The 17,664-nt window shown below is 34.0% G+C and overlaps 1 long non-coding RNA gene across 1 annotated transcript; it reads left to right on the plus strand.

Moving 5' to 3' along the window:
* Positions 1-9,689: 9,689 nt before the first annotated feature.
* On the plus strand, positions 9,690-11,772 carry LOC127860401 (uncharacterized). Its single transcript, XR_008039787.1, has 2 exons — positions 9,690-10,999; positions 11,396-11,772. It is a non-coding gene; the product is annotated as an uncharacterized LOC127860401 (long non-coding RNA).
* Positions 11,773-17,664: the final 5,892 nt, after the last annotated feature.

Here is a 17,664-nt window from a genome sequence, read left to right on the forward strand (position 1 = left end):
TATGTTTCCGATTTCAAGATCAGGTAAGGTACGATTATCGGATTAAGATGTTTCGTGTTTCGCGTTACTTTCCGTGTCTTCTTGCACATTCGCATTGTCACTGCGTCTCCGCTCCGAACCTGATATTTCCTTCTCACTTGTGTTTGAACCATCTTCCATACTAATGTCATCATCACGTTCTCCATACTAATGCCATCATCGAATCCCATTTCAGTTATTGTGATAGGAACCTCATCGAATTCATTAATTTCAATTTACACCTCTGTGTTTTATCATGCTCTTTTTCAAAACCATTCTCATGTTCGGACATCAGCGCCTTCAATGCTTTCTTGTTCACTGTCAATGGATGTTTCATTCAGAACGTTGACGTCATCTTCATCTTTATTTTATGTTATGTTTTGTGACATAATCTGAATACATGTCCATCGTTGTTTGATTTACTATCATCTGATATGGGATGTTCAAAGTTAGTTTCAGCGTCATCGCAGACATCTTCGTCATTGCTTTCTGTCAATTGACTTTGAACATCACCCGAATATTTTGAATATGGATGTTCATGCATGAACCAGGCCCCGATATTGCGTCATCGTATCCTCTGTTTCTTGTCAGTGAGCCATCTTATACGATCTCCCTGTCACCGTTCTTTTTTGTTTCATCAGCACTTTCTACGATATCGCAACTTCTTATTTCTCCCAGAAGCAAATTACTGGTGTGCTGAGAATCTGTTTCAACTATTGCATCAATAGCATTGCAATCAACTGACACTTAGTGTATTTATTTCTGGATAGAACCCAAGTGTCAACATATGCTGATTTTTGTCAAACAATCCAGTATTCGAAACAAGGACATTGTGGTCTTGTCCCTCAGATATGTTGACAATTCAACTCACGTTCTATTGCAATCAGAGTCAGGTTATCCCAACAAGTTGTTTCTTTCTTCATTCGCCTAATGTATGCTCCTATTGGCATTTCAACAATGCTTGTGTGTAATACTTGTTGCGATTTGTACATATCTAGTTGTACGGTACAGGGCGAACTTTTAACTTCTCCCAACTTGAGCGCCACAACAAAGCAAGTACTAGATGCATGAAAGGTAAATGTATTCCATTAAACATGCTTCTATAGATGAAAGAGGAATACAGCGTTCAAAAGATATTGAGCACATAAATAACTTATAATTTCGTATCTGAGAGTACCTCATACGAACTATATTCCAGGGGCATTCACTACTTTTAATTGCGTAATTATTTGTGTTATTTATCTTCAAATAGTGTGTGTGTGTAATTCATTTTGTAAAATTCACGATATGTCATACACAAGTGTATTGTTTGGTTTAGCTTAACATTTATCTTAACTGCTTTTGATTAACATGTATCTTGCACGGTTGGGCTGAAAATTTATCTTGTACGGTTTGTCTGAACAAATATCTTAAACAATTTGGCTGACATGTGTCTTACACGGTTTGTTATAACATGCATCTTGCACAGTTTGGCTTAACATGTGTCTTACACGGTTCGTCTGAAAATGTATATTGCACAGTTTGGCTGAACATTTGTCTGGCACGGTTTGTCGGAACATGTATTTTGCACGGTTTGGCTCAACATGTGTCTTACACGTTTTGGATGTCATGTGTCTTACATGGTTTGTCTTAACATGTATCGAGCACGATATGGCTGAAAACGTGTTTTGCACGTTTTGGTTTAACATTTACCTTTATCGGTTTGGCTAAGCATGTGTCTTGCACGGAAATTATTTAATGGTATGATACAATACAATTAGCACTGTGCTTAACTGTATTGTTTAATATATGTACACCTTTTTGTACATTATCATTTCGTTAATGTTCATAAACGTTTTTTGTGTAGAGATTTTCTTCAACGAACATCCTATATATCCTATAAACATTATTGTTTTACTAAACTTACAAACAAATGGAATTTAACACTGTACATTTTACATTTGATTCAATTCCGTTACTTTTAAAATTCGTTTAAATTAATGCATTGCTTTAATTTTTAGATAAAAGTTCTCTTGAAAACGGATTATTTACACTTGCAGCAGCTAAAAATGAGTGCATGCAAATAAAGCAAAGCTGTCTACCGTGATTCCAATTAACATAGGAAAGTTTCGCTTTGCTCGAGACGTTATTGACGTTCCATTCTGGATTCAACAACTGAGTGTCAGTAAATTCACCGGATCTAATAATACGGTTCTTGTCTTATGGAACACTGCGTGTTTATAACAAATTGTAATATCTATATAACGAGCATTATACAAATACTAGAACAAGTATATTATACTGTTCTAATGACATGTACGCATTACAATTACACATGCAATGCATATACTATATATGGAGTGTTTAGTTATAATTATTTACAGTGTTTACTATAAATTTAAAATGATTGTCACTTATCTTGCTTTAGATAGAGACAAACACTATTGTGACAAAAATGCCCAATATAACGTCAAAAGTCCTTAACATTGAGGTGGTGCGGTGGTCGAGTGGTAACACTCTGGTCTACCATTCCAGAGGTCCCCGGTTCAAATCCCGACCGGGGCACTGAAAATTTCAGAAATGCTTCAAGTGTTTCCCACCCAACTAGAGATGTACTGGTATGAAACCCAGATAATTCTCGCGTGTATCCGTGCTATACACTGAGCACGTAGGAGAACCAAGGTATCTATTCGCAAAGAGCTAGGGTATCGCACCCGGATTTCTTGTATCCCAATACTGTCTCTTTTGCTTGCTGTCTCTTCAGCAAAACCAAAGGACCCCATTGGAAATAAGTGCTTTCACTTTCATGGGTTATCCTTGACCGCAAGGTCAAAATAAATGCGCTATAACATTCGCTAATCATAGTTTACTTTTATGTCAAAAAATAATTGCAAAATCTAAATGTTTTTCGAAGTATCATTCTATATCGACCAAACGAAATTTTCGGTCATTTTTACTTGACACTTTTGTTTTCATGTCGTTACTACAGAACGCCACGGTTTTGGTATAAAACTAAAACGTTATTTTTTAAACTGCAATTATTATACAATTGTATTTAATTTGTATAGCCAAATGCTATTTGCCCGACCAAGATTGGAAAGTGAGGTAAAGCAACAGTTCTTACATGGTAAGAATTTTGTATCTAGGAATATAAAGGACAATAATACATTGTCACATCTGTACGTGCTTTTCTATCTATTATGTGGTTGACACATGGTGAGATTATACATTTGACAAGGTAAAAGTTATTATAGTGGTGCTTATTAGGTATCGAACTGATGATTATGCGTATAGTAAAGTTGAAACTGATTATTATAATGAATAGGCCGATAAGTATTAAGTATTTAAACAAAAACCGATCATACAACTTAACAGTGATAGCATCAATTTTAGTTCAGCAGTCGCAAGACAAAATCCTTATCCTAGTCGTATTATTAGTGTCATAGTATATTCATATTTCGTATTAACAAAAGAAGGATCATTTTGATGTAGAAATTATTTCGCAGCAAATGTTCACAACATATTTGCTTTATTTTTTATGTCAATCTCTTAAGACAATTTAGCGACATTGTAGCCATGCTTTAATGCTGCAGAATCAGTCCATGACATAATGACGTCCGTTGGGCACGAGTCACGCACCAAATATTATAAAGCGAATGTGACCTTAACGCTTTCCTATCCGTCAGAAGAAAGCGTACAAAGCAATCAGAACACTTCAATTGACTTCAGTGTCGCACATAGAGTTTCCAAAAATACAATATTTTCTGTAGGAAACAACACAATACTTTCTACCGGAAACAACACACCAAATTCTACCGGAAACAACAAAATACTTTCTACCGGAAACAACACAATACTTTCTACCGTTAATAACACAATACTTTCTATCGGAAACAACACAATACTTTCTAACGGAAACAACACACTACTTTCTATCGGAAACAACACAATACTTTCTACCGATAACAACACAATACTTTCTTTTGGAAAAACACAATGTTTTCTACCGGAAACAACGCAATACTTTCTACCGGAAACAACACAATACTTTCTACCGGAACAACAAACAATTTCTACCGGAAACAACACAATACTTTCTACCGGAAACAACACAAAACTGTCTGCTGGGAGTGACGGTCAGTATAATGTAAGCTTTACGAAATGTTATGTGAAGTGTGGGGTTTAAATATTGTTCCTGTATCGTATATTGCAAGTAAATATTAACACAGTGAATTAATATGACGCCTTTATATGGTATCGCGTGCATTTTTTTAATTCATTGACAATTGTAAATAAAGGTATAACAGCGAAAGCTTACTCTTTTTTAAGACAATACGTTTTAAGACAATACTTTGATGTGGATAGAATTTTATCAGAAGTTACTAGTTAGTTGATACGTTTTAGGACATTCACGAACGGAATATATTATCATCATTATGCTCATGTTTGTGGTTGTGATCAATTTCATAGCTTTCGTTTTGACCATAACAATTTACTGCATGCTAAAAAGGGTATCGGTCCATTATTATTATGAAATGCACACGTTCTTATATAAAATTTATGTTCATTCTTGTAACAAATGCATGTCCAAACATCTTTATCTGAAAACTTCGATACAAAATAAGAAAACAAAAAATATATAGGGAAATGCAATGAAATATATTGTGTTAATACTGATGTATTTGTTTTCGAACTGTATTTAACGAGTGGGACTGATGCAATATCTTATAGTGAAGTATGTCGAAACCCATTAGAAAAGCGGACTTACCAGACGATTACTGGAACACACCAGATATTGTCGAAGACAGAAAATCTGATATGTATGAACATTTTGGACATTCCTCTGGTATCTACTATAGAGAGGAAGAGCAATTTGTCATCATATATCCACAGCCATCTGAGAACAACTTATCATGGATTTATTTTCGGATTGTGTTTTATTTCCCGTTGCTTGTTTTATAGGCCAATTTACTACTGACTAGACTTCACAAAAAGGGGAAACCATCATTTGTTTCGTATCGTTTCTTAGTATAAATACTATTATTAATGCGGTCATTTTCTTGTTATTGTTTCTATCGGCAAATAAAGTTATAATATCAATTTAATGCCAACATTAATTATCGCAAATAAATAAACAACAACAAATGAAGAAGATCGAGGACGGTTAATCAAGCTAAACTAACACATATTTATATTGCATCATTAACCAAAATGTGCTTATTTAAATTTAATTAACAACGAACAAGTTTACGCCGATACCGATACGTTTTTTAGTCGTTTCACTGCCATCATTTGTGTCGTATGAACGAATCTGCAGATATTTATATGGTTTTCTCAACAGTGTACATGGCCCGTGTTGATGAACTAGTTACTGCTGTATAGCAAAACAGTATTTGCAATTAAAAAAATCTTCTTTCGTTTGTTTTGGGGTACAATGTCATCAGAACATTCATTCTAGGTTTTATTCATCAGCGTTTTACATGTTTTGAAAAAAAAGTTATAAAAAGTATATGCTCTCTTGAACTTGTATGATGTGTACATCTGCACCAAGATGAATGTACCGGGTATCCTAAACCGCTGAAACAACCACTGGTTTTACATGGTTTGTTTCAACAGTGTAACTCAGTGCGGGGTTTTCTTATTTAACATGTGTTTCTTACGTGTGTATCGTTTTCGATTTGTTTACTGTGTTGCTTTAAAAGTTGATGTTTGTCTCAGCTGTAAATAGTAATGTGCCCTTTTCCTTATTTTGTTTGCAAATTAAACTTGAGTTTGATGATATTCATCGTATTATATACTGTCTACATAAATATATTAACTTATATTTTGCATTGAATGTTTGATATCCAGATGTATTTTATGTTTATACGAGTTTAAGATAATATAATAAATGTATGGTATATCTGAATTTGCAGTGTTGACAATCATGTATTAACAAAACAATACGCGGTTCATATACATAACCTGTTATATCACCGCATGAAATACGAAACTAAATCACTCTACAACAGTTTTTTTCTATATAAAGTAAATGATGTTACTCGCCGTAGCGAAGTGAATATAGTGTCCGCTTAGCGACCGAGTAATCACGGGTTGAATACCCACTGTGGGAGCGTTCTTTATATCTCCACCAAGTACTGGTTCTAGTCCTAGGAAACGGGCTCGGAGCGTTTAAAAGCATTAGGCTTCCTACACAATCGAGCTAAAAATGATAGGTTTAAAGGAAATGATGTTACTGGATTGAGGTTATGGCATTTGTTTGGTGCTAAAAGTAAAATAGCATCCACCAGAATAAATATGAACATCGTCCTAATCACTTTCCACCAGAGGTTACGGTTATTTTTATACTTGCGTTTTATGTTAGAAATAGTACAAACTAGCAAGAACCTCGTCGGATTAAAGAGACTCAAACAAACGTTGATCAAACCGAAGCCTAGGGCTGGTGTCCGTAAACGTTTGCGGTCTAACTCGGAGGTCACTATTATGCGAAGGGGGTGTTATATTCCTCATACTTTTCTGCGCGGATTCGCGCATGTATTTTAAAATTAAGGATATTATCACAGAAAAATATTAAGCTTGTATAAAGTAAGAAACATAATGACTATTTCTAAATTGAAAACTAATTTTTATTTAAATTGAATAATCATTATATCACCACACCAGCGAAATATTCCATAATATATACAACAGTATTAGTTATATACGGAAACAAACATATAGTAATAATTAATTTTAGATAATAATAGCTTTAATTACTTAAACCAGTTTATATTTAGTTAGTCCCTAAAACTAAGCTGGCGGAATCACAAAGAAAACATAAATGTACACATATCATATTCTCTTAAGCTTGCGATATTTCCTTGAAAAATTGCTCAGAACCTTGTTTTGACCATGTATATGCATGTCAGTGCAGCTCTATTCATGATAGAATTTAAAAAAACATATGGATATCTGGATACAATCAACAGTATGCTCACAACTAATACTTATTTGGTTGCGAGGAGGGGGGGGGTAGGCGATATTGTTCGATATTGTTCGTAACACATTTGTAAAAAATCACAAAAAGGTAATTAGCTCAATTAATGTGTAGACCACAATGAAATAATATGTTAATCCTACATCTTGGGACGAACATGCTAATATGGCAGACAACGAAGCTAAAAAAAATATATCAGGGGCAAATTCGTTCGTTATATATAATTGTACAAAGTCATTTCGAATGAAGGGTTAAACAAATATTTTACACACAAATGCCTGTTGTCAAAAGTGTGCGACAGACGAAATTGTTTTACAACTGCATGTCTTTGACTTGTAAAACGCGTAGCTCATGAAATATAAGCAGTGTGCGTGATTAAAAAATGAAATTCAAATATGTTATTAAGAGTGTATCTTTCAGTTATCCTCTATACACTTATGACATTGATATATACTTTGAATATTGAAAAAAAATGTGTAAAAAACGTCTTTCGCTGATTTTTTTTCAAGATCACACATGTTGATTGTTGTTGTTTTTTCATTTTCCGGCCCAAAACAGTACGTTTATATTATTGTCATACTTTTTTTTCGCTTATGGGAGGAGAAGTTATTTTACGGATCAATGTATATATTTTTGATGTCAAAATATCTTGCAAAGTGGTGACTTTTTGTGTAAATTAGTGTAAATAAGTACTGCATTTGTGCCTATTACATTTACTACTACATTTATTGCCAATAATGCAAAGCTAATTCTTTTAATAAATAACTGATCACAGGGACTGGGCAATAATAAAAGATCACAGGGACTGGGCAATTACGCGAACCGGTGAAACTTTCTGGTTTTGTATAAAAACAAAACATAATCAAAATATATTTATTTTGTGGTTTTTCTAACAATAGCGCAGACTTTTGCTGTTCGAGATTTGGTTAACGCGTAATTTCTTCAATTTTACAAGATGACAGCGATTACACGGTTTATTGCTTTATTGATAACCGTTACACTACAGTCACTTATTAATATCTTAGTTAGAAGGTGATTTTTCAAGCGGTTCCGTAGTGTAGTGGTTACACGCTCGCTTCACATGTGAGAGGTCCAAGGTTCGAGTCCCAGTAGAATCAAATTATTTTATTTGTGTTCTATGTTAACTTTTTGTTTTGATTAAAAAATGATATTCAAATATGTTATTAAGAGTGTATCTTTCAGTTTCAGACCACAATGAAATAATATGTTAATCCTACATCTTGGGACGAACATGCTAATATGGCAGACAACGAAGCTAAAAAAAATATATCAGGGGCAAATTCGTTCGTTATATATAATTGTACAAAGTCATTTCGAATGAAGGGTTAAACAAATATTTTACACACAAATGCCTGTTGTCAAAAGTGTGCGACAGACGAAATTGTTTTACAACTGCATGTCTTTGACTTGTAAAACGCGTAGCTCATGAAATATAAGCAGTGTGCGTGATTAAAAAATGAAATTCAAATATGTTATTAAGAGTGTATCTTTCAGTTATCCTCTTTTTATGTTACTCCAATTTAAATAGATATCGTTTTAAAAGGCCTGTTGTTTTTATCTGAATCCGATTATGATTAATATTAAATACAAATATATAATATAATTAGGATTACTATTTCGTGACTGCTTTGAGTAAGTTGATAAAGCCAGGAATAAAATAAATGCAAATAAACATAAAATGTGATCAATCGGATATATGACAGAAACAACTGCAGCAGTATTAAAGTATTAGCACTCTAATGACCTTCGTGCAATATCGTCTTATATCGTACATATCCGTGTGGAAAACTACGAATATTCGATTAATATCGCTATGAAATACTAAATGTAGGCCCTGCAAGCTAAATAAAATTGACAACCATTATGGCCGACACTGTATGTGCCAGGTTCGGTCGTTTACATTAAAAGCAATTTGCTATCTCGAAAGAGAAATATTCACAGACGTTTTTTTGTTGTTCATATAAATATACTGGAGCTGATGATAAAAGTCAACTACTGGATTGGGTAGGTTGAAAAAGCCAGGAATAAATTAAACGCAAATAAACATACACTGTGATCAATCGGATATATGACAGAAACAACTGCAGCAGTCTTTAAGTATTAGCACTCTAATAAACATCGAGCAATATCGTCTTATATCGTACATATCCGTGTAAAAAACTACGAATATTTGATTATGAAATACTAAATGTATGACCTGCAAGCTAAATAAAATTGACAACACATATGGCCGACACTGTATGTGCCAGGTTCGGTCGTTTACAGAAAAAGCAATTTGCTATCTCTAAAGAGAAATATTCACAGACGTGTTTTGTTGTTCATATAAATATGACTGGCGCTGATGATAAAAGTCAACTACTGGATTGAGTAAGTTGATTAAGCCAGTAATAAATTAGATGCAAATAAACATCAAATGTGATAAATCGGATATATGACAGAAACAACTGCAGCAGTCTTTAAGTATTAGCACTCTAATGAACTTCGTGCAATATCGTCTTATATCGTACATATCCGTGTGAAAAACTACGAATATTCGATTAAAATTGCTATGCAAGACTAAATGTAGGACCTGCAAGCTAACTAAAATTTACAACACATATGGCCGACACTGTGTGTGCCAGGTTCGGTCGTTTACATTAAAAGCAATTTGATATCTCTAAAGAGAAATATTCACAGACGTGTTTTTGTTGTTCATATAAATATGACTGCAGCTGATGATAAAAGTCAACTACTGGATTTAGTAAGTTGATAAAGCCAGGAATAAATTAAACGCAAATAAACATAAAATGTGATCAATCGGATATATGACAGAAACAACTGCAGCAGTCTTTAAGTATTACACTCTAATGAACTTCGTGCAATATCGTCTTATATCGTACATATCCGTGTGAACAACTACGAATATTCGATTAATATCGCTATGAAATACTAAATGTAGGACCTGCAAGCTAAATACAATGACAACAAATATGGCCGACACTGTATGTGCTAGGTTCGGTCGTTAAAAGAACAAGCAATTTGCTATGTCTAAAGAGAAATATTCAAAGACGTGTTTTTGATGTTCATATAATATTTGACTGGATTCTGATGATAAAAGTCAACTACTGAATGGCAGTGTTGATAATTGTAAAGAAAACAATTCGTGGAAATACGCTCGCCCGGTGGTCGAATTCCAAATCTGTCAAGCGGTTGTTCTTCTTTGTAAACGTTTTCGGGCTCATAGTTTCATTAAACAGCAGAACTCGTATGTAGAACATATGCTATGTCGCATACGGTATGTTATATGAAATATTTTTCTTTTTTATAATAATATAACATTAATTAAATTTACCAAACAAATTGCAACAAAGTGCCCATGCATCATTACGTAATATTGCGTCATATTTGTCATGTTTTGACGCGTGATTGTGTCAAAAGTTTGTACTTAGTACGTTCGTGTTTCGCAACGGGTCGACTACAATAAACTCCTTATCGCACTTTGGTGACCTAGTCCGCCATTGTCAATGTGAATGACAAATGACTGTAATGTGTTACTCGATGTGTTAGGCTTTATCAAAACTTCACGATTATAACTAAATATAGAAAGTCCATTGGCGAATTCATTTGCGATAATGTTCCAGATAGAAATTTATGGTTTAAATGAAAGTACAGTTACTTTTTAAAACAAGAGCGAATGTTTATATTATATAGACACACAATTTTGAAAGTTTCTCGAATACAATACTTGTTAATAATATAACAAAACAACTACCTTAACGAATTTGGCGCTCAAATTCCGGATATCTACAGCACTTCACATATTTAAACAAGACCTATAACTGGATTTACGCAGATGTATTGTGCATTAAACAAGGCGAATAATGTCATTATTAAGCCAGACATTTTGTCTGTACCTTGCATTGGTACTAACGGTGCCCAGTGGTGGGTTTCTGTTAAATTGTATGGATCTCTGTGGACATGAACTAGAATCCGCTGCTTTCCACGCTGAAGGATGCGACTGTGCGCGTATGTATTCCTCCCAAAAGTATTGCCAATAGTCTTCTCTATCTTATAACTAACAAATAGTTCAAGAGATAGAGCGACTAACTTTTTGGAATTGACAAACACAATATGCATGTGTTTGTCAAAATATGCCAACGTTTACTATTCCAAAGAAGTGAAAGTGTTCATAGTCCATTCTTATTAACAAATACAAACCGTTTAAGTTACGGTTGTGTTTCTGGTTTAATTACAATACTTTTCAAATTAGACCGTCCTCATCTAACTCTAAATGCTTATTTATATTTATATATTTTTGTCTTATGAACTATTGCATAATAAGTAACTAACCGCGACTTATACTGAACACTATATTATTTGTGAATTGACATGATAGATTACGATATTCATACATTCGTTTAGTAATGCCACATCAGCCCCTAAGGACAACAACCACTAAATCCACGCCCCAAACCACAACTTCTACTACGACAACGCGTCTAGCGGTGAGTACACTGTCAATGTGCGACTACTTGTGTTCCATTCAGATGGGCGGCGCGGCGTGCTCCTGCTCAAAGCCAATCATACCAGGCCGTCGAAACTCTGGACAAATCATACCCGACCGTCAAAACTCTTGAGCAATCATACCAAGCCGTCGAAACGCTCGCCCAATCATATCCGGCCGTCGAACGACAGACTGAATCTAGTTGTATTATCAAGATTATACTTGTTTATTTATTATCAAGATTGAATTGTGCATAATATATTAATATATCTAATAAAATGGTTGTTTGGGGAAATACTTATCCTTAAAGCGATATTTGTGCGTGCCACGTATCAAACCTGCTTCACTGATGTGCATTTTGTGTTGCAAAACATATTTAAAACGTTAATACGTATTATATATTTTATGAATATATTTTAATGTTATGTCAACTAGGCAGAAGGTTTCTTCTCAAAAACAACACTAACAAAAACAACAACATTTATGTTATGCTTTCCGACAGTTTAAATAGCAATATCAGTGAATTTAAACTGATATTTCACTGTTTCAAACAGTGAAAAATAATAGTTAAAATTATCGATAATTGTCATTGTTTGACCGGAACTATTTGGATATACCTTTGGTTTCCCAATTGTGACCCCGAATAATACCAAGGGCAATTACTCTGTTTTTAATGTTATTAAATACATTCGGATATGCCTGCCTTGAACATAAATTTCATAACATTTTGGGGCGCCTAACGAGAAATGATATAGTCCGAAATGGCAAACAATAGAACAATACTCATTTGTAAGCATTAAACAAAAATAAAATGTGTTGGATTTGATAGAAAAGTGATTTTTATTCACTCGTGAAAATATCATTTTCTGTGAACACTCTCGAATTACAATCGACATTCGACCAATTCCAACACACTTCTCCTCTGTATTCGTAATGCATTTATCCTTGCAATCTGCGTATGATTCATTGACAAAGTTACATTTATGAGTCAGACTAAAGAATGTTTTTACTCTCTGTTCTATACAATATCTGGAAATATGTTTGAAAACATATTGGTTTACTAGCAATACATGTAAATAGTTTATGCAGGTATTGTATACCAATGTAAATAAAGGTAAACTCTACATCACTGAATGGCCCTTTATTTAAGGCAATACCTCATTTGACTGAACACTATACACAAGAAAAAAAACATAATTAAAACACAAACATCAATAGTTAAATACAACAGGAAATAACACATATTTTAATGTGTATCTTCATATTTGACCATTATTTAAAATGCGTCTTCCCTAAGATAACAATAACATGCAAACGAAATTATGTGGCATATTGTTTTCACCAAATATTTTGTACAATAAATAATATGCAGGTACAAAAACAAGGTTTCGAAAAATAATATATTTCATACCGACGATTGGTATGTCAAGCGATCATGATATACTGACAAAATATTTATAACTATATTGTCAGTATATATACCTTTAATTAAAAGCAATATGCGGACACACACGTAAATATCGCATAATCTTTTCATAACCATGAACATCCATAGCGTCGTAAGTATCGATAAGCGCTAGATGATGACGTCATCGACGAATAATCAGCGGTCAAGGACGAGCGATAAAACGGAACATTTGAAGTGCTGCCTAAGTAGGTTATTGTGTCGTGAGCTTGGCTGTAAAAGAACAAGAAAGTAAAACAATCAGCTTCGTTACATTTAAACTAACCGATTTCAACCGCTCCACGAACTTAACATAAACACATCCGCGAATGACCGACGCACATGTCCTCTTTTTTTCTCCAAATTAAGAGATACGCGACTTTATGTGTTCATTTGTTTGAAAGGATAAGACAACAACAACAGCAACAACAACAATATTTGCGTCTTAATGACATTTATCATAAATGATTACCAATATGTCCTATTTCAAAGTGGAAACAAAGCTTGAAGAAATTCATATTTAGGCTACGTTAACCAAATATTCTTACTCGTAACACACGGAGATAAAAATCTGAACACTTGCTATTCTTTACCAAACCATCTCGGTCAAGTTAGTAACACAGAGGTGCAGTGTTGGGTGCTGAACAATTCGGTAGTAGCCATCTTGGGAGCCTCGTTCTGGGAACACTGGGTTTAATGCATAGGAGTACAGTGTCGTCCCAGATTAGTATGCGAAGTCCGCATATGGTAATCAGAGACGACACTTTCCGTTTTAGAGGATTAACACACGCATAAAAGGGACTTTATCGGAAAAGAACATTTAATTATAGCGGAAATACCGCCCCAGATTTGTCCCTTCGTACTTTAAGGCTGACCAGGGTGAAACTTTGTTCTCGGTCTCAACGTTTTTATAAACGCAGAGGTTTTTCAAAGTTAATTCTCCTGCTTAATGACAGGTAAGAGTATTATAGATTTGAATGTTGTAATTTTTAATAAAGTTATTAAACAACAAACAAGATATAACAGCCACAAGTCTTTGAATAGAAATCCCTCTATCATGACATTTATTCTGCAGGTTTCATGGATGCTAATAACAAATAAGTGTTTCATGACATATACACCCCGGAATCGAATCAAAACACATAGCACCGAGTAAGAATTTTTATTCTATTAATGGATATAGAAGTAACTTAAAATCATTGTATGGCGTTTATATAAGCCTTGGGCTTTCGATGTAATCGAGCTAAAATAAATAGGTTTTAACTACCTGTACTGAGCTCTATTAAGATGCCGAGGAGCTGGTGTCGCGATCATTGCTGACCCGCATGCAGAATGAGGCTGGAGTCTAACAAAGAATGGTAAAGATACTTGAAACCAGACTTATACATAGACTGTGCAACACAGAGGTGTGGGGAGCAACATAGACTGGTGTAAAGAATTTTAGAGACTAACACTGGGAAGGCAGAGTATACATTCAAAATGCAGCTTTGCTTGCAGAGTAAACAGCATTATGCAGATCTGGCATCAGGTGAAAAATCAAGTTTATCCAGCATAGAGAGTTATTATTATTTTTCAGTCAAGCCGGATGTTAGCTTAAGATACAAGAAAACTGTTTGCACTTGATGCTTTATTAAGGTTATAATAAGCTGCCCCATTATTTGTAAAACAAGTATAGTAAGCCAACACATTTTTTATTCATTTATGTTCCCAAGTTTATTCAAAGTTATGAACAATATTTCAAAAAGTATTGCAAAATAGAAACATTAAAATTAAACAGGGGCCACCGAGTCGAGAGCATGTTCAAACCACCGCGCTAACCTGACAACCAATATGTAATTGATAAGAACCATTAATAAACTTATATAACGTTATACTTAGTCCATTATTTCTCTCTCGTTTACATTTAAACCTATGTTAATGTATTGATGCGTAACCACACAATCGAAACAGTCAACTGTAGTTTGGTTTATACATGTTGGAGTTGTTGTAATTATGAATACAGTTTTATCGGCATACGTCTTTAAATAAATGAGATTGTCTATATGTATGGGAAGTGACTAATTAACCAACAATTAAATGCGAGGCATAAGCTGACGAAAAATTGAAACTGTATTTAAACATGCATATTTATATAAAGAGTATTATTTCAAATTACCGTATCATGTATCCTATATCGGGACAAACTAGGCTCAATAGTAGTTATTTTATATAAGATATGGAACAAGGAAAATTTTGAACAATGTGAATGAGCCTTAATATCGTGATAAGAAAATTGAAAACAAGTGTTATTCATACCACGAAATTTTGCAAACTCAAAAAGCATTTTCTCTATTCTCTAGCAATTACCGAAAGATAATAGATCAAGCATCGAATAAAATGTATGTTCAACAATACGGTAGGCTCAATATAATCCCACCGATACACGATGTAACTATATGTTATAACATCTTTGTTCGAGTTTTATATTATTTAGCACCGTTCAATTTTTTTTTTTTAATTTTGCATCAGTAGCTGGGATTTAATAAAGCTCATCTTAAATGCTGATGTATTCAAAATTTAAAAAGTTAAAAACGCGAAATAGGAAACACACCATGTGTGCGTCCTTCTGTAGGAATATCTCACAAACACCTGCTTATAATACATAAGTAAAAGTATGTTTTACAATCATATTAATGTAATTTTGTAACTTGTTAATACAGCATCACTTAAACAGAAGAAGCGATTTTGCGTTTTTAGTATTGGTATTTACACATAGTATTATCATCATTTCTGAGTTGTTGGAGTCCTATAGTGATAGAGTCCTTTTTATTAAATGATTTTTAAATGAATTAGTGTAAACATTAATATTGTTTCGATACTTATTAAACATGTAAGTGAATTGTTCTAGTTGTTAACTTAACGCATATTCACATGTTACTGGTGAGGTCCTCTTTTATACTTAAAATCAGCTCACAACATGCATATTTGACAACCCGATGTATCTGTCATCGTGTAGTTTTAACCCCCACTTGGCTTTGAGGGCGTCTCCGCAAAAACGACACACATATGAAATACATATATTCAGGTAAAATAAACAGAATAAAAAAACTATACATCGTGTTAAAATACTTAGAACAGCTTATGTATAATGTAAACAAATTATTTGAAGATATAGACATTGAACAGTTTTTAAAAAATAATTGTTGCGGGATAATTATTTCTTTTTATAATGAGCCTTTCAAATGAATAATGTTTAAACTTTAAAACAGCCGCAAGTAAAATGTTATGTAGTCTTTTCCTGTTATATATATTTTTGTATAACAGATGCCGACCATTCTAGAAAATATTAGCATGTACAACACACAAACACACGCGCGTCGTCTCGAGCTCATTGACCAGTTTTGTTCATAAACGTCCTCTTTCAAGGGAACGTTTTCACTTTTCGTAATGTGTACAGCGAAGTTGCAGTTCTTATGTGTGCGTGGTAATAAATACTATCCAGGTTCTAACATTATATTTTAACAGAAATGTAACTTGTTAGAGTTAATGTCATTAAATTAGAAAACATATTATCAGGCGTGCTTAAAAGGTAGAAGGAATGCCAGCATATTTTCGACCACTCCCGTTTGCATTTTTTGGCTTCTGGCGTTTGCCATTTGTATTCGTACTACTTACGTTTGGCATAATTGTTTTTACTTTTTAAACACATGAATTATCCGGTACGTATTTGTTTATGCATAGCAATACGTAATATATGTTCTTTCTGTAACACATAGATAATTGTGTGATCGTTTATTTTTGTGAACTCCGGCTCTTTGTATTTTACCTAATGACGTTTTTCTTCTACAATGGAAATTTGTGTCGAAGTGTTTCCAAAAAAAACACACATAACGAATGATACAACGATCGCAAGCTTTGTGCACGCATTATTTCCTGCACTAGATTGTTTGGATGCCGATATACGATCAGCAAAGATATTGACAAAAAACTACCTGGCGCGGCTGTTTTCCTTCATAAAACGCCTACTGACGTTGACTTAGGGGGTTATTTGACAGTTTTTGTTACCTTCAAGTGCAATGTGTAAATACTTTCTTATCGTGTTAATTTATTCCGATTTAAATTTTCCATAATAAAATACTACATGTACTGAGTTTCAAGTCTATATTTAGTCACAGTACCTTATATGTTACAACACTCACGCTTTTCATGCGTTAAACGTAACCGACGACATCAACAATTTCGCGCCAAATTTTATTACTCGTGAATCTATCTGCGGGAAAAGCTTACTGTGTTGACCGCAGTCATTCACAAATAATAGTCGCCATTTAATTATACTATCATTGGCATTCCATTACCCGGAATGCTATCTCTTATCAGTTAAGTATCAATTTCCCCTTGGCGCGTTCATGGCGGTTACGCGTAGAAGTAGGCTGACTGACCGGCCCCTCTGACCTTAAATGAGAACACTCACTTTACGTCATACACATATGAATTAAATAAGTATATAGTCCTGGTTGTCTCATCATGGAGGGTTATTGCTGATAGCGTTAATGTCACCATATCATAAGGATTAACATCGGAGGGAATGTCACACGCTCGTAGGAGTGTAAGTATAATTTCACTAAATCTTTGACAAGAGGCGACGGCATGCTTGTCACTGTTCAGGATAATGGGACCAAAGTGTATACATTGATAACTGGGAGTGTGTGTCCGTGTGTTTACTAGGATATGCTTAGCTTACGAGGCTTCATTTGATTTGTCCTC

This window comes from Dreissena polymorpha, chromosome 15 (assembly GCF_020536995.1).
Source record: "Dreissena polymorpha isolate Duluth1 chromosome 15, UMN_Dpol_1.0, whole genome shotgun sequence".
Classification (NCBI taxonomy): Eukaryota; Metazoa; Mollusca; class Bivalvia; order Myida; family Dreissenidae; genus Dreissena; species Dreissena polymorpha.